Source organism: Protopterus annectens, chromosome 4.part0 (assembly GCF_019279795.1).
Source record: "Protopterus annectens isolate FY-2018-M chromosome 4.part0, PAN1.0, whole genome shotgun sequence".
NCBI lineage: Eukaryota > Metazoa > Chordata > Ceratodontiformes > Protopteridae > Protopterus > Protopterus annectens.
In genome coordinates this window covers 1540871580-1540891583 of record NC_056733.1, presented here as the reverse complement: position 1 = coordinate 1540891583, position 20004 = coordinate 1540871580, and positions in this window count along the sequence as shown.

The window sequence follows — 20004 nt, the reverse complement described above, 5'->3', positions numbered from 1 at the left end:
CACAGACCCTGGAAATTACCGCCCATTAGCTTGACAAGCCTTATCTGCAAAGCCATGGAGAGGATCATAATGGAACTCATAAATAAAGACATAGGGAACTTGCAGACTTTGGATCCAACCCAGTTTGGCTTTGTCAAAGGCAGATCCTGCCTCTTAAACTTGGTTGACTTTTTCGAGACAGTCACCAAGGCCATTGATGAGGAAAGGCAGTCCATACAGCCTACCTCGACCTGGCAAAGGCCTTGACACAATACCCCACTCAGGTATCATCGAAAAACTCATCAGCTTGAATGTAAACCCATACATCACAAGATGGGTTGCAAACTGGCTAAGTGACAGAACCCACAGGGTCAGAGTTGCTGGAGCCATGTCAGACTCAAAGCCTGTCACAAGTGGTGTCCCACAGGGCTCAGTCCTGGGTCCACTCTTGTTCGGCATCTACTTTTCTGAAGTACAAGCAAACACAGGAGGGTTATGGCTGACAAAGTTTGCAGATGACTGCAAACTGGGCGCCATAGTCGAAAACACATCTGACACAGATATCCTCCAGAAGGGCCTCACAGAAACGGATAACTGGTGCCAGAGCCATGGCCTGAAGTTAAACGCCAAAAAATGCATAGTCATACCCTTTGGGAAAAACAAGGTTACCCCTAGCTACCATATAGGTGGCAATCCACTGAGCACAGAAAAAGTCATCAGGGATCTGGGGACCCAAGTTGACAGTAGCCTTTCGTTTGACACTCATGTTGCTAAAGTAGTTAGGAAAACCTTCTATATCGTCCACGTGATCATGAAGGGATTCACATCTAGATCAAGGGAGGTCATCGTCCCCCTGTACTCATCACTCATTAGACCTATGATTGAGTACAATGCCCCATTCGGAATGTATCTGACCAGACACCTGCTGCAGCTTGAAAGGCCCCAAAAGTTCCTCACCAAAAGGATAAAGGGTCTCAAAAATATGTCTTATGCTGCCCGACTGAAAGAACTCCAGCTCTATTCAGTCTCATACCGCTTGCTCAGAGGTGACCTGTGCCTGACATATAAGGCCATGTCAAACCCAGATTTGATGAATATGCTTCACCTCAAAAAATCTAGATCCCTCAGAACCACAAGGGCGGGAGACTTAAACCTTGACACGGTTATTAATAGGACGTGCTGGAGGGACAGATTCATCACCCAGAGACTCCCTATGCTGTGGAACAAAATCCCGGTACATGTGAGGCAGAGCACCTCGCTGGCCTTGTTCAAGAGGAATCTTGACTTATGGATGGGAGATCGCAGATATACCCCAGGGATTACTTCAGTGTCACTGCTTGACAGAGGCACAGAAAAATGATAGGCATAGTTTTTATTCAAACTAAAGGGATGGCGAAAGCCACATAACTATGGGCTAGGCTTATAAATGCCCTTGGGCAGATAGCTTAGTATGAACCTATGAACCTATGAACCTATGAGACAGTGTCTGTCATAGACCGCACATTGTCTGTGCTGGAACATGTGGTTGAAGTTGAGCATCAGACCAGTGGACATAGGGCAGCAACAACATCTGCTGAGAGTCCACGTGGCAATGCACAATCATGCTTCCATAGTGGCAGTACATCCAGCACTACAGAGGGGAGTGTGCTGTCTACACTATGACATGGCAGGCCATGGACACGTGGTCCTGGGCAGTCCCATGGGGGACATGGTCCCAGCAAACAGCAGTCAATATCAGGTACTAGCACCAATTCTGACGTTGGGCATGGAGGTGTCATTGCAACTCCTTGCAGAGCCAGTTCCCATGTTCAGAGATGGAGATGGTGAACTGGCAACTCTACCATGTATGGCCCACAGCTGTCCAACATACACATGTGTAGGGCTACTACTGAGCTTAACTGTGCACATGCACACACTCAACACACCACTGTCATATGCAGGTCACCTACAGACACACAGTACCTCTCCATGGTCCATCTGACATGCTCCCCGACTCACATACATGCTGTCTACCATTTGGGCCAGCCTAGGCCTCCTGCATCCCCACACAACACCCTGTGCAAGTGATGATACCTGTGTCACATCCATGTCATCTTTGACATTGATGCAGGGAAATGCAGCTATGTGTCTGATGCACAGGGTGACTATATTACTTAACATGTACATGTGAAATGCAGTGTTGGTTCACCATGCCACTTATAGTGGTTAACAAGAGATACTGTATGTTGGCATTTGTCACGTGTATGCCACATACATTTCTGTACCTTATGTGGTCCTTATATTATATGTTGTTGAATTGGCTGTATAGTTAAACAATGACAGGTGTGTCATGGGCCTGTCAGCACAGTGGACATATGTCATCACCAAGGTACAGCACTATAACTGCATGGCTCCATAGATCCATATGTGTATAACAGGCTAACAAAGACAATGTTGGCATTCAGCATACTTATGAATCCTTAATCCGTGAGAAGGTCTAGTACACTTCATAAGTGCCACCAAGGTTTTGATGGAGATGACTCAATTATATATCCTGTGACCAGTACCAACAGTTGCCCAGCAACAGTTATGATTGTTGTGTTCTGCATCCCAATGTGTAACCTGCATATAATGTTAGATGCATAGGGGACCTGTGTCATATAGGGTGTACTGTATGTGTTACATACCTATCTCACCAGCATGTACTATGCATGCCACGCTGATGTTGTTGGTGTGTAGCACAGGTGACACATGTGTTAGTCCTGTTATGGATGCATGGGAGGTACACAATAGGAACTGACACCTCCCTGTATGGAGCCATACACATCTGCCCAAAGCATTTTGAAGACAGACTACACATGTAAGGTCCTGAGATGTACTCCATCGGACATGTTCTCTACAATGTCTATTGGTGTACCTTGGCACCTGTGTGCCTGCTACAGTTGTATGATATGCCTGTGCTGTGACACAGCAAGGGTGCCATTGCACAAAATGATAGCTGTGATGACTGCCACATTCATTATACCTGTGCCAGTCTTGGATCTATGAGCCAAACCTGTTGGTATTGGTCATACAACAGTGAATGCATCCACATCTTTCCAACCAGTGATAGTCGAAGGCTACATTATTCTCTTTGTTCAATCCATACATCCCATGGTTCCATGACATGTTGTAAAATGTTCTAACAAACTCACACAAATACATGGCTCCATTGTGGCTAGCACCACTTCCAATCAGTGCGTACAGGACACGCCAAGGCACACACATAGTGCAGGTTGGCTGTATGTAGGTGTGCACACTTACCTATATAATGGAACATACTACAGATAACAGTACATGGTGCATGCAACACACCTAATGTCTGCTAGTACTATCATTTTTTCATAAAAGCTTGTTTGCGCACTGTGGCATGTTGAGCAAACATGACCAGATCATTAAAAAAAGAAAATTATTTTAACTTATGTCCCTTATGTTTTTGGACACAAGGTGGATAGTTTTGCATGTACCTATATGTGTTATGCCATTTCTGCCCATCTACCTGTATTTTTTTTTTAATTCTCTTTATTGTTTTATTACATAGTAACAGCAAGAAAAGCAACAAACAGCATACCGTAACAATATAAAATAAGAAAAAAAACACCATAAACTATGTACATTTATACATTGCCCATCTATAAATAAAGAGAGAAAACAAAATAGCAATTGGTATTACATAAAAGAACATGTAATCATTTTAAAATATGTTCGAAAAGTATTCTCCAAAATTCTGTGAGAAATGGTTTGTGATTAATGTTGTGGAGTAAGTATTTATGTGCTTTGAGGTGCTTAATAGCTAGAGTCTTAAACCCTTCCCACGATAATATATGCCTATTTTTCCAATTCAAAGAGATATGATATTTAATTAGCATAAAAATAGAGATCAGTAATCTATAACTCCGCTCGGATAAACCTGGAGGTGGAATATGAAGTATAGTAAATTCCCAAGAAAGAGTAGACTTTTCATATCGAATTTTCTCCAGTAAAACTCTCAAAACACACCATAACTTATACGTGCATTTGCAACTCCAGAAAACATGTAATATATCATCAGTTTGGTTAGGGCAAAACTGACATTGAGGGGGGTAGTTGGGATAAATTTTATTGAGTATGTCAGGAGTAAGATACGCATTGTTCATTATCATGAGCTGTGTATATTTAAGTTTTTTTAAGGGTATGAGTCTGGAACTAATTCTTATGGCCTTAGAAATCTGATTATGAGTAATAGAGGGATTAAGTTTTAGCCAAGAATTGGAAAAAATGAGCTCATTATGCGTTTTAAATGCCATAATATTTTTGTAAGTATTTGAGATAATTTTTTTTTTAATAAGAAACAGGTTCCACAATGCTTTACAGGCTGAGATATCCTTATCAGAAACCAAGGAATGTTCCAAGTAAATATGTACTAATTCTCTGATTTGCCTTAATATAATTGTATATTTTTTAGGCAAATTCAAAATAGTTCTTAAATCCGAAAGAGACTGTTGTTTGAAAGGAAAGAGATCGGAAATAGAAGTGTTCTTGAGAAGGGGGTATTGTTCCAGATTTAACATATGCCCATTCAATCTTAGATTAGGATTGAGGTGTAGTGGTTGCAGAGTATTAAAGGAATGAATCAGATTCAAGGAACTAAAGAGGTTTTGAAGTGACCTTATATTAAATTTAATACCTTTTAGTAATTTAAGATTGCCTAAATTTTCTTTGTTCAAGAAGGGGAGCGCAGCAGGGTTTATATTTAAAGATTTGACATAGTTATTGTATATCACGACCCAAATGGGGCCCAAGGAGAGTGATCTTTATTGTAGGAGGCGATATTTAGTATTCTACTTCCATTGATTACCTCATAATATGTTTTAAAGTCAGGTAAACCCAGACCTCCTTGTTCCTTAGGGAAAATAAGTTTCAAATAACTAATCCTGACAGATTTGGGAGCCCAGATAAATTTTGAAAGACGAGATTTAATATTTTTAAATAATTTGTTATGTAGTATACTCATTGTTGCATTAAATATATAGAAAAATCTAGGAAGTATATTCATTTTAATGATTGCCGTTCTGGCCAAAAATGGAAGCTTAAGTTTGGCCCATCTGCTTAGGTCACCCTGGACACTCGACCAACATTTAGCCATATTATCCTGGTAATGAGCGAATTCCCCTGAGAGAAGGATATACCTAGATAGTGAAGTTGTTGTTTAATGTTTATACCTGTATTAGAGAATATATTAGGGGATGGGGAATAGATATTTATCAGGTAAATTAATGATTTATCTCTATTGAGTTTGCAGTTTGCCAGGTTAGAAAAGGTGCTAATAGAGGATAGGATTTTAATTGGGTCAGATCTGGGGAGTGTAAAATAAATGTTTAAGTCATCTGCGTATGCAGAGAAATAAAGTTTAGTGTTAAAGATAGTAGGTGTGTGATGAAATGTTTTCTGTTTGATTAAAAGGAATAATGGTTCAATGTAAAGGTTGAATAATAATGGGGAGAGGGGGCAGCCTTGCCTAGCACCGTTGAGAATTTTAATTCTGTTAGATATCTGTTTATTTATTTGTAAAATAGTGTATGCACTAGAATATAGGGTTTTGATCGTGTTAATGAATGAGTTTGGTATGTTGTTGAAAGGGAGACTATCGAATAGGAATTCTGTGCTAATACGATCGAAGGCCTTGGATGCATCGATAGCTAGAGCATAAAGGGGGCTTTTATTTAGAGAAGAGAGAGAAATCATAGCTTCTAAGGATAGGGTGTGATCAATTGTTTGTCTGCCCATGATGAAACCAGATTGTTCAGGTGAAACAATAGTAGAGATAACTACCTTCAGTCTATTAGCTAGAATTGTGGCCAAAATCTTCATATCAATATTAACAATAGAAATAGGTCTATAATCCCAGGGGTTTTTGGGGTCAGCATTATGTTTTGGAATAAAGATAGTTCTAGAGGCATTCAGGTGTATGTCCTTAAAACCAAAGGTGGTAATATTGTTATACAAAAGAAGCAAGGCTTTAGAAATTTTGGAAGTAAATGATTTATAAAATTCGGCCGTAAATCCATCTGGCCCAGGTGATTTATTAGGTTTAAGACTATTAATAGCCACAATAATTTCTTGCATTGAAATTTCTCGATCTAGAAGTTTATTTTGATTCTCAGTCAGTTTAGGGAAGGTTAAATTGTTAAAAAAAACCTGTAACTCTTCTTTATTAGGAGAATTTTCAGTAAGACCGTACAGCTGAGTGTATAAGTATCCAAATAATCTAATAATCTCAGTAGTATTCTGATAACCCTTCCCCTGATAGGAAATTTTGGATATAAAGGGAGATGATCTATTCAGGTTTACCACTCTGGCCAGAAATTTAGAGGGGAATTGAGTCAGATCCTAGTAATTTGCCAAGGATTTAATCTCATGGAAGTTAAGGTTCTCCGCTTGCAAAGATAAAAGTTCCTTTTGTAACAGAATCATTTGTTTCTCCAAATCAGGAGAGTGTTTTTGCTGAATTTTGGTTTCTGTCTTATGGAGTTTAGAGGTTATATCTAATTCCTTTTTGTTGAATAGTTTCTTATAGTATGAGGCTTTATTTATAAGAAAACCTCTGATCATAGCCTTGGTTGCAGCCCAAGAGCAGTCTAAAGGAGTCTGCATGGAGCTACTGGATTGGAGAAATTGGTCAAGATAAGACTCAACTTGTGAGAGAATTTCTTCCTTCTTAAGAAGGATAGGGTTTACACGCCACCAAATAGCTATGTTCTTTGAGGATCTTGTATCCTGCCATTGAATAGAGAGAGAAATCCTTGAGTGATCGGAAAGGCTTCTAGGGTTATTGGCAAAAGAAATATCCAGGTTATTGAATATCGAGGAAATCAGAAAAAAGTCCAGCCTAAACCATCTTTTAGCGCAGTTAGAGAAAAAGGTGAATTTGTTCTTTTTATGAGTGGCGTTAAGAAAGATATAGGGATTGAATAGGTTAAAATCATCCTTCAGTTCTGATAAGGACAGGGTTGCAGAAAAATTGAATTTAGCCTTAGTATTTGTTCTATCGTGTTTTGGGTCCTGTACAGAGTTCCAGTCACCCCCAACAATGTAGTAGTGATTAGGAAATAATGCAAGTAAGTTATAGATCTGCATAATAAAATTTTGTTGACCTGAACATGGGGAATATATATTAATAATTAAAATAGGTTTGTCTAGGAAAGAGCAAGTCGTAACAAAATAACACCACCTACCATCAGTATCTGAGTCAGACTTTACTATGTCATACATACATTTATTTTTAATTATAATAGCAACACCTGCGCTGTTAGATTTAGCCCCGGAAGCTATGATCTTCTTAACCCAAGGTCTCCACCTGTCATGGTCCCATTGGTGATTAAGGAGATGCGTTTCCTGAACAAAAACAATATTAGATGTGGATTTAAGAGTCAGATGCATAAAGAGTTTTTTTTTTTTATTGGATGCTTGTAACCCTTTGATGTTCCACGATTCTATATCCAACATTTACATGCAAACATAAGTAGATTAAGAGAAATATGAAAGATGGAGAATATACAATTATCGTTGTTAGAAAATGAAACAAAAAGGTTTGGGCAAGTATACAGATCCCTTCCTGCTTTAATCCCGTGCCTAACCACCACCCCCTAAGCCCGGAAGGGGCTGGGATATTAAATAATTCTGTGAGATATAACAGCCTATTGCAGCAATTCTTTGGTCTCACCCAAAGAGAGAGACTGTTAAATCCCAGAATGTTACTCCTATAACACCAGAGTCTAAAATGCATAACAATCCCAAGCAGTTCTAAGTACACTCATAACTCAGCTATATTATTGTTTAGAACATAAGATTAAACAACAATAAGTGTGACAGTTAGCATAAAACAAGGGGTTATTAAACCAACCTTAAATGGTATTTAGCTTACTGTTGCAATCTTTGTAAAAATCCTGTTGTTATATAACTGCCACCAGAATCTAATGGGGAGAAGCAGCTATCCCCTTAACGTATCAAATAAACCTTATGAGACAGGGATAGTATTTAAGTAAATACTATAGTGCTAGATCATTCAAATAAAAGAAAAAATAGCATATAGCTACAGGTTTAACTACACTCCTGTGATTATAAAAATCCATTTGTGTGACTCGATTGATATTTCCTGAAAACAGAGGGGGTACATAGGCATCTTGGTCATAAACAATCTGTATTTTAAACCTGCGCTCTCATATCATGGCACCCTCAGCATCAACTATGCAGGATAATTACTCAAACTGTCCTGTAAGAACCATTAGTATTGCCCCATTTTGTTTTGGATTATAAATAACGAAAAAATTAAACATCAACAGACTCGAGTTGTGTGTATCCCTGAAGAATTATCAGTAGTTCCACCATTTAAGTGTGAGAAATACCCTGTGCTCCATTGGCACTAATAGTCAATTGCCACAAAGAATGATATGATGTGTAGGAATTATACCCAATACTGATTAAAATATACAATACAAATAGACTAAGCAATGAGGTTAATTCCATGTGCAGGGGTCATTATGGGGAGGATCTGCATGAGCTTGATTAATCCTTAAGGTGTTAATGAAAAGAGAGCAGCCAAGCATAAAAAAAGGCTCAATGAGCCGGCTGCAAAGCTTATTGCAACATATTGTTCCATCGGCTTTTCCAGTGCTTGACATTTAAGATTAGATGCTTAATTTAGTGCGCTTTTGTAATACAGAGCTAAAAGCTCTATTTTATGTTGGCAGTAATTTAAAGATACCCCCCTTAGAAATATCATACAACAAAAGCCTGATGTGAAAGAATAGCTGACATACTGCTCATAGAGCACTACATGCATGAATTGTGCCCTTCTTATCATCAACATCATCTATCCGAAACAGATTACCAGTCAGCTAATATTTGAGTTACATCGGTAAACCCTGCTGATTGCCTCCAGATAAGGCAGAGCTCCTCTAAGGTGTGGAGCCTTAAAACACGAATACATCCATATCATCCAAGGTTTAAACAGAACTGTACTACCACTTTAAGAATCCAATGGATTCATGGGAAAGGCAGGGGTCAAAGTTCCTCTGGCTACCAAACAACATGGTGGAGATTTAGATTTGTAACTGCATTCCTAAGGATACCACGAGGGAACAGGACTACAAAACGGCCGCTCAAAGCACTGAGATTACTCCAATTCTGCACTGCAGAAAAGCAAACCAGAAGCAAGACAAACTGTTCCTTTTTAAAGCTAGCGATCAGGCATCACTCCAGGCTTTAGGTAAGCTAAAGCTTTTGTACAGCTGGTTCCGGACATTCTTTAAATGCTTGGAGGAAGATTGCAGCTGCTTCCTTACTGTTTTGAGCAGAAAGTTTGGACCCTAGGTGATAAAAAATCAGAGTATTGGGATATCTCATCTGAAATCTTATTTGCTTCTTAATTAAGTAAGCGCAGAAAGGAGCAAGCTTTTGTCGTTCCATCTTAAATGGAGAAGGGAGATCAGATGAGAGAGATATTTTAGACCCATTCCATTTTATAAACTTTTTGTTTCGAGCCGCTATTAATAGTTTGCTTACATGCTGATAGTTAAGTAGCTTCACATAAACGGATCTCGGCTTGGTTTTATCATATGGTGGTCTTAGGGCTCTATGCGCACATTCAATTATTATCTGGTCAGAGAGAGGTGATTTATCCAGGAATATAGCAAATATTGCAGATATGTTTTCAAGCAATGTGAGTTGGTCTATATGTTCCGGTATGCCTCTTAGGATAATGTTATTGCACCTGGATCTAGCTTCAAGGTCCAATAATTTCTGCTGCATGTCCAGAATATTTAAAGCATTAGTTTTTTGTTCTTTCTGTTGTTGTTCAATTTTGATCTCGTTGTCAAACACCTTTGCTTCTGTTTTGTCAGTTCTTGTAAGTATTCTGTCTATGGATTCACTGAAAGTTTTAAGTTGCTGAGAGAAGCTTTGAATTGCTGTTTGGATAGGCTGCAAGGCCAGTTTTAAGTCCTCCATGCTGGAAGGGTCAGTTTTCACTTTAGCAGGTGGTTTTGTAGTTTCCTGTTGCTTGGCAGTTCTAGCCCTTTTAGGAATTACATCTTTCTCTGGAGATGATATAGCAGAGAATTTAGCTTTAGTGCTTTGAGTTTCCATGGAATCAGATTCCTGTGACATATCAAGATTTTCCTTTTTTATTTTTTCTCCTTTTATCTCTCTTATTTTCAGGTGAGTGTAGGCCCAAGAGCCCCAGGCCACATGGACAGCAGGCAGCAGGGAGGTAAGGAACAAAAGATCAGAGTCAATCCTTCAGATAAGGTCTTCTGTTTCCAAAACCAGATGCATAAATTTACATCAGGTAAGTTCCTTAGAACTGAAAAGAGGTTATTAATCACTGATTTTACTTCTTTCCCGGGCCAAGGGATAAGGTTGTTGTATTACTGAGAGTAGCAGAGCTATAGAGTTACACTGCTTATAGGACGGCAGCCATCTTGTTCTCCATCTACCTGTATTTTTACAGCCCCTGTTGTCTGTTTGAAATCCTGTACACAGAATAATGCTTATGGGATCGCACAGCTGCTTACTTTCAGCAGCGTGCAAGCGGCTTTATTAAATTCCCCCCCATGATTTGCTGAAGATATGCAGAAATAAATACAAAAAGAGAGTTTGTAAACTGTATAGCTTGATGTATGGAAATCCTGGATTTATAGAACAATATAAAACCTCACTATCACAGGACTCAAAATATCATAACCAAAACCATCCAAAATCCAGATTTCTTATGGTAAAAACTTAACTAGATAAACATCCCACAAAGTTTAAAATGCACCACTTTTGCAGTGAGGTACTGTTCCACTTCACCCTCCAACATAGAGTTTAGCACCCATACTTTTGATCTTTAAATATATTGTCTCAGAGGTCAAATAAACTTCTATAAAAGGGAGGAGTACTAAAAATGTCTTTAATCTAGTAGCCTGATTTGATAACAACCACTGAATGTAAAGTAAAAACTCCACAGCTGATGCATTGCAGTGTCAACATCATCACATACAATGTAGTAAAAAGTACCTAACAAATAAAAACAGGAAAGAAAATGGAGAGGTTAATAGCCAAGAAAGCCAATCAAATACCAGTTATTACAGACCTGATCAGAATAAGCAACTGATTATTTTTGACAATATACCATAGCAGAGATTGTATAATTCATATTTTGCACATGGTAGGGTGTTTCTTCTTTAGTTATGATAGTGCAGCATTACTAGCCAGTCTGGAAGCCCCCGTGAGTAAAAATATGAATTACCATTCACTGTAACACGATATATCCATATTATACGATGGTATTAAACTTTCTTTTTTTTTTAAATCTCGCCACTCAGGGTACGGACCTTGGCTTGTCCTTCATTCAGTGCTGATACAAGTCAGCAAGTATGGAAATTATTTTTTTTTTTATTTTTTTTTTTATTTTACATTTGTTTACCGGGCTGGTCCAGCTGGATATATGTCCATTTTCAGCAGAGGCCTGGGGAAAAAAGCTCCAGATACAGACATTAAAATCAGAATTTGCAAATTTAGTTAATTGAGAAAAAAATATAATAGTATTAGCATTAGCATGTTCTTACAGAAGCAACAATTAGAAATTAATTACAGACTAAGGGTATACAATTTACGCATGACAATAGAAAAGATTTAGTATAAGATTTGTATGAAGGTGAATAGAAAGTACTAGTAGCACATTGAAAGCTAGTCAGGGTTAGTGCAGGGGCAGAGACAGTGAGTTTTGAGGTGAGTTCTGAGTTGGGATTTGAAACAGGAAAAAGAAGAGATAGCAGTGAGGTTGTCAGGAAGAGAGTTCCAGGCTTTACCTATTGTGTTTGAGAACAAGGATTTGCCTGCCAAGTTATTGGATTTGCAAGTTGATATAAGACGTTTGTTAAATGAACATAGGCTTTTAAGGTTGCAGTAAGGAGTGATAACGGAGGTGAGTATAGGGGTGTTAGTGGGTTTGTAGAGGATTTTATGGGCTAAGGAGAGCTGGTGATATAAGATCAGATTTTGCAGCTCAAGCCATCCTAATTGCTTTAAGTTTATGCAATGATGGGTTCTAAAAGTAGAGCCAGAGGCAAATCTGGCAATACTGTTATAGGCAACAGCCAGTTTGCAGAGGTTAGATTTGGACAGATATGTGTAAATAGGGGAGGCATAAAGGAGGGAAGAAATCAGATGGGTATGGGCAATGGAAGTTCTGGTAAGTGGAGTAAGGAATGGTTTAATTCTATACAGGGAGCCTAGTTTTCTGTTAACTAATTTTATGGTGTTGTTGATGTGATAGTCAAAGCATAGGTTATTGTCTATCTCTACTCCAAGGAGCTTGGTAGTGGGGTCAGGTGATATGTTAGTGCCATTACTAGACAAGACAGAGACGTTGAGAGTAGAGGATTTTTGGGTGGGGGAGAACAGTAACAGTTTGGTTTTCTTGGGGTTTAGGATTAAGCATCATTTAAGGAACCAGATTTCAACAGTTTGGAAAGTCTGTTGGATGATAGAGTGCAGTTCAGAAGGGGAAGAAGCAGAACAAATCAAAGTAGAATCATCGGCATATTGTATACAGGTTGCAGAGGAAATACTGGTATGAAGATCATTAATAAAAATAGAAAACAGAAGGGGGGCAAGTATAGAACCTTGTGGTACTCCAAGGGTGATGGGCAGGTGGTTGGATAAGTTGCTGTGCCAGAGCACTGCCTGTTGTCTGTTATGAAGATAGGAGTGGAACCACATTATAGCTCTTGAGTCTAGTGAGAATGTTTTAAGTAAATTTAAGAGTATCTGGTGATTGACCATATTGAAGGCTTTGGATAGGTCAATAAAGAGAGCAGAGGTAAGGATATTATTATTTCGATTTTTGTTGATACAGTCAGTAAAGGAAAGGAGGGCTGAAGTGGTGCTGTGGAAAGGTCTGAAGCCATGTTGACAGTCAGCAAGTAGGTTGTTATTCAACAGGTGATTAAGAAGTTGTTTTTTTATGCATTTTTCCATGATTTTAGCCAGGGGGGAGAGTAGGGCTATGGGTCGGTAGTTTGAGAGTTCTGTTGAATTTCCACCTCTATGCAGGGGAATGATATGTGAAATTTTCCAGACAGAAGGAATATAGCCTTCGACAATGGTTCTGTTAATCAGAATGGAAATGGGATAGGCTAGTGGTTTGGCTGCACTTTTTAGATACTGAGCAGGAAGAAGGTCAGCAGATGGAGAGGAGGCTTTAAGTTTGTGGAGAAGAGAATAGATAAGTGATGTGGGTACTGGTTGCCATTGAAATGTGGGAATAGAAGTGTTAGGGGAGGCGGACTGAGAGGTGATATCAGGGGATATTTGATTAGCAATAGACTGGACAGTTTCAGTAAAGAATGTATTGAAGACATCAACAGTTTGTTTAGGGTTGTTTTGGGAAGTGTCTATGGTGCTAGGGGTGTCAGAGTGGCCAGGTTTTAAGAGAGTATTTATTCCTGCCCAGAACTTTTGTGGATTTTGTTGGTTAGTTTGTTGTAAATGGCAGTAGTAGTTTCTTTTATCTAGAAGTACTGCTTTTTTTGGTGGAGTTTCTGATTTGTCTAAAGTTTAGTTGGTCGGTGGGATCTTTAGTGCTATGGTACTTGGTCCAGAGTTTGTTTTTCAGGATAATTTTATGCCGTGTATCTTTTGAGAACCAAGGGTCAGGTTTTGAGCTTATTCTAATAGATCTTAAGGGAGCATGAAAGTCTAGAATAGAAAGGAACTTGGAGTTGAAGTAAGTTATAGCATCATCAAGAGGCAGTAGTTTAAGAGGGGACCAGTTGGAAGCATTGAGTTCTGCTAGGAAGCTTTCAGGGTTACAGTTTTTATTTGTTCTGACCATTTTGTATTTAGTTAGGTTAGGGGTAGCAGTTTTATGTCTGGTTAGGTAAGTAAGAGCATGGTCACTTAAATCATCAGGTAGTGCACCTACTGTATAAGTATGTTGGTGACTATTTATCAGAATCTAATCCAATATGCTTTCTTTGTTGTTAGATTTGTTAGTTCTAGTTGGGTCATGAATGGTTTGAGAAAGACCATGAAGATTAAGGAGGGAGGGGGGGTGTAGAGTGGTGCAGGTTGTCCAGTCTATATTGACATCACCCAGGACTATGGTTTTTTGTGGGAATTGAATAGCGAGCCAGCTAAGGATCTCTTCTAGGGTACTAATTTTATTTCCAGGGGGGAGGTAGGTGCAGATTATATAGATGGATTTGTGGGAATTAAGCTGGAGTTTGGAGATAAGGATTTCGGCATTACTTACAGAGGGAGGTTTTTCATGGATGACAGTAATTTGCAATCCAGTTTTATAAAGAATTGCTATCCCACCACCCTTTTTGGCTTTGCGATCTAGTCTGAAGATGTTATAGCCAGGGGGAGTAATCTCCCTGTTTTGGGTTGTTGGTTTGAGCCAGGTTTCAGACAGGCAAAGGATGTCAAATGAGTGTATGTCTAGCAATGCATGGAGGTGGGCAATTTTATTATTAATGCTACGGATGTTAAGGTGAGCTATAGAGAGGGAGTTTGGGGGTTTGGAGGATAAGTTTGAGTATGAGGGTGGAGGACAGAGGGGGTTTATAGTAGCAGTGTTATTTGGGCCAGGGTTGGGATGAATGTCACCTGCTAGAATGGAGAGAAGTAATCTTATTTTTTGGTTAAAGGGTTTGGTAAAGATGTGTAAAGATTTTCTGTATATGTGATTAGTGTAAGAAATGTGGAATTTCCTATGACATTTTGCAAGAAGGTAGTTGGGAGAAGAAATAATGTTTGAGAATGGGTGGAATGTGTTTTTGGAAGGTGAGTTAGTATGCTGAGTGAAAATGTGTGGTTCTTTGAGTCTAATTTGTTCATATGAAGTTAGAAGGTAGAGTAGCATAAGGTAAAGAAAAAGTAAAAAAAGGAAGATATGTTTTAAATAATTTGAGGTTGAGGTGGAGGCATAGTGATAGGATCGTATATGGAAGAAAAATTGTGAAGCCGAAGTGTAAAAGTAGATAGGAAGAGTAGAAAGAATTTGTGTGTGATTTAAAGATATAGGTGGATGGGTAGTGGTTGAGCTAGAGGGGAGGGGGCAGATTGTGATTGGTGAGCTAAAATGGGGGAGTGGTTAGAGAGGTATAAGTTTAGGACCACTGGGGATGTGTGGGAATTGGGAGTAGGGTAGGGGAGCGGAGTGAGCGCGCAGGGCAAACGGAGTGGGTTAGAGCAAGTAAAGGATGAGAATCACAGAGACAATCAGCAGCAAGAGATAATAGAGGAGCTCATTAGATAAAATGACCATTTGAATGCTACTGAACATACTGCTATATCTGCAATACATCCAATCTCTGCAGTTACCTATGCCAGTGGCTCAATGGGATACAGCCCTGACTACAACCCGGTGACTAAAGTTCAAATAGTGACTCAAGACTTGTCGGCATAGACTGCAAGGGTAGACATGTCCATCCTTGTTGGGGGAAAGAGGGGTACATGTTCAGGGCACAGTCATACAGTTTGATTTCCCTGGTGGAGAATGACAACACAGCCATGAGGTCTTGCTTAAGGGCAGGCAGAGTACCCTGCAGATGTTTGATCCCTGTAGAAATTAAAGGCAGTTCAGTGTTAATGTCTATTGCATACTTTACCCTTGCAGTGTTTCTGGGCATGTGGGGGGTGGGGAAAAATAGGATGACATTGTCTCAGCAGCAATGTGATGTGGTCGCAGAATACTGAGCTCCTTAACATCCCAGGGCAGTGCTACAGTAAGTTCACTGGAAACAGATGATTTTGGTAGACCCATTGATCAAGGAGAGGCACTGGGAGCAACTGATGGTCAGCTATGAGGGGAACCTCAAAAAATTGCTCCTAAAAGTCTCTGCAGTTTCTACCACTTTTAACTGTTATATGAGAACATAATAGGAAAAGGCTGCTTTTAACATGTAGTACAAGTAAGACTTAAAGTAATATAAACTAACTGTCAAATGATGGTTTAAAAGTGTAAGAGAAGCTTTATTTTAAGGGAAAATACACTAGAAAATGTGTCACGTTTCTTCCATCACTACCCTCAGATAGAAACAAAATAGTAGGCATAAGATATTTAACTGGTAGTTGACCCTATTCTCTCATTACAGTTACTAATCTCGTTAATGGGATTCAAAATATTTTAGAGCCCACTTAAAGTACAAGGTTAAGTACTTTCCATTGTATAATATGTAAATGTTATGTGACAGAGTAAGCATAGTCTGAGAGGGAAAGAAGGAAAAACAGTGAGGTAATCTGAAGGTGGGCTGTGACTGGAGATCCTTACATCAAAGTTTAATAAAACTGCTGAGACAGAGAGGTGAAGTCACTTATATTCCATTTAGGTATGACCACAGTTAGAGATGGATTCCACTGGATGGACTCTGAAATTTAATGACCATAGTTAGAGATGGATTCCACTGGATGTACTATGAAATTTAATGGGAATAGAAATGTTTAACGTTAAATGGCACAATTCACCATAATGCAGTATTATTGACATACAAAGTGCAATTGTATAACTTTGAATTTAGCAGCTATTGGTATAAGAATAACAACAGAATGCTAACATTGTCACTTTATTCACTAATGTCTCACAATACTTGCCTTAGTGCATCTAAAATCTGAGCAAAAATAAAGTAAAAGATTGTGAATAATTGAAAAGGCACGAAAACTCTGGATCATGCAGATGGCTGGGGAAAATTAATACCAGAAACAGGGGACCTAGAAATCATAATCACAGGTAACATGTTAATGACCCAGTGAATAATAAAGTCCAGCAAGCAATGTACTAAAAGAGGTTAAATGGATAGCACAGTAGTATAGAAGTTAAAACTGCTACCTCCCACCTTCAGGGTTCTAGGTTTGATCTTTGGAGTTTAGTGCTGTAGGAGTAGAATTTACAAGTTTTGTTTGAATGATGCTCTGAATTTTCTGCTAATGACTGATTACTCCAAATTGTCCTTAAGTTAGTATTTTACAGTTTCTATCCAGGACCCTCCTGTTAAAAAAGGCTAAAAAGGATTTACTTCATATCTCTAAAATTATTTAAGAAGCTTTAATAGCCACGGAAACATGGCTTTGTAACTCAGAACTAATGCTTAACCCTACCCTAAAAAAAAAAATAGGTCTTTTTCCCCCAAATTCCTCTCTCATGAAAAAAAAAATTAAAATCCTCTCTCTTAGTAATTCAGCCATTGAAGTTACTTCTCATAGGAATTCATTAGGGATGATAGCAGATGATAATCTTAAATTCAACCTACATATACAAAATTGTGTTTAAAAAATCACCAAAAATAGAGAAGCTTTATAGAGCCAAAATCTTTCTCACTAACTAACTACACTTGTCACTACTTACCTCCTACCCTCAATACTTTATGGCATTCCCATCCTTACTAACCTTCAGGCATCACAAAAAACAAAACTTGAACTATGCTATAATAAAGTGGCTAAATTTGCAGCAAATACCCCTTTCAGAACCCACCACTGTATAGCACTAAAAGTCTAAATTGGTTAGAACTACCCCATCAGTTAACATACACATAACTTCGTACCACCTACAAAATTATCCAGCACCCATCTGCTTGTCCAGCACTAAATAACATTCTACACAATCTATGTTTCCAATCGGTCATTATGATCCAGTGATCAAACACTTCTCTCTCTGCCTGTAAACCTATGAAACCTGTTGGGCATGGTTTGTACTCATACCGTGTTGTTAAGGCATGGAACTTCTTATCTGTATCCAAGAAGTCAATACCTTCCTTCCAGTATTTTAAAAAGATTCTGAAGGACTTCCTACCCAAAATGTGTCTCTGTTCTTGCTCAAACCCAGGATAAACTATATCCCTAAATACGAAGAAGTACCCTTTCATACCTTCCACCTTCTTACTTTCCTTTCTTCATTTACTTCCTTACTTCAGTTGATATCTCTCCCCTGACTCTCTTTCTAAATATGCCATAAGCCTGTTTTTTTCTTACTTCATATTGTAGTTCCTGTTTGTGTTATACTAACTTACCTTTAATGTCTCTGTAAAGGAGCAAACATTTCTCTAAATGTTAGATCATTGTTATATAAGTTGTACCTATTCTGAACCATTTTCTCATTATCTCTAAGTTGGCATCATTATTTAAACTGTAGATGTTTTTGTTCTATTTTTGAAGATTGTAAAATGATTGTTCTTATAATGTTTTTGTAATACTTTGGTGCTTTTCTCCTCAGATCTCCACTGAAATGAGTACCTACCCAGTACGTTTTTCCCAGCAATCATATGTCAATAAATAAATAAATAAATAAAAGCTCATCTTTGTCAAACCTCACTTTATAGTACAATACAATTATGTACTTCACACTTTTAAAAGAATGCTATAAAAATGAGTTTAATCAAGTTAATGAAAGGATTATATCACATGTGACATAGAGAAAAGAATGTTAATATTTTCAAGTATAAACAGACATGGAAAAACATCAAGGATAGCAGTGTATGTAATCTGATAATGATGGCAGTTAGCCATTGAGAAGTGCACAGGTGCAAACATGATCTATAGTGCAAAGCTCAAAGTGTCCCGTTAGAAATCTACGACAGTAGATAAGGTATCATCATTATCAGTGTTTTATTAGTCATTTCTTTTTAAAGGGCCTGGCACTAACATACTCTATAAAATAAAACATGTCACAGAAAGAGAAAAAATGTCCAAAATATCACATAATGATAAAGTACAGCCTGCCTCTGGCCTCTAGCAATACTGGTTCCTGAGAACTGATTCAGGCATGCTAGTATCAGTACAATGTATGTTGTTATACCATATTGCCTTGGAAAACAATATAATGATCCAAACAGTACAGAAAAGACAGTATAACAATTGCATTCCACTGACTGATTATGGCAGTAAACAATGGCCTGCCATAGTATAGAAAACTATTGTAGTAACCTTGGAATATGAAGGTAGAAGAGAAAAAATACCATACTTGGCAAGAGGCTAGGAGATGGCTAGAAGAAGGAAAATGGCATATCTTACATAAACTTTTCTTTGCACTCATTAGGCTGTTTCTTCATCTCCTCAAAGTCATCACATTGTCAGGTTCTGACTTTTGCTAGACTACTGTCTTTAATTTCAGATGTTACTTTACCATCCCTATGTAACCTAACACATAACCAGCTTTTAGGGGTCTATGGACTCTCACTAACATGAATGGAGAAAGGAGCCTGATCCAGGATCAATAAGTCGTGCTCCAGTTAGATTCAGAGTCAGATAATTTACAGAAGAGTTATAGAGTTACAGATCCATAGCAAGTTATCTGAAATGGCACAAGCTTACCACTTTCATGGCTACTGCTTAAATAACTGTTTTACTCAAGTGTATTCTAAATTACACTTTCTTCATTTGTATCAGGCAATGCTGTGTGTGTGAATTGTACTGTGGTCACTGTGAATACAGGTTTTAGACTATGTCTCTGGAGTCATAATTACCATACCCCTCCTCTTTTCGGAGAGGTGGAAATCACTGCACCCATCCACTAGTCTTCTATCTGTAAAAATATGTGCAAAATGATTACATGATTGTTACTCTTGCAGTGACACCCCAAGCCCATGTGCAAAAATGGGAAAAAGGGGTTGTGGATGGATGGATTACAGGATGGATGGATGGATGGATTACATGTCACTCTCTCTCTCTCCTTACGTGTTGGTTCTGTTCTACTGATTGCATAAAGGAGTGCAGTGTATATGTAGTTTATACCTTTAAACCAAACATTAAAAAAACACAATCTAAACTCCTCAGATTGTGGGCCTAATATGTGTAGTAAACATTGAGAGGCCTCAGCACTCACTGGTAATTAAAACCAGCTATGACCTGGTATGCCTGTCGATTAGAACAAAAGATTATTTTCTTCATTTTGGAATAAATATTAATACATTTGTCTGTACATAATTAAATCTTTGAGTGACCTTATTCTACTAATAAAAACTGTCTGGTGGCAGTAATGTGATAGGA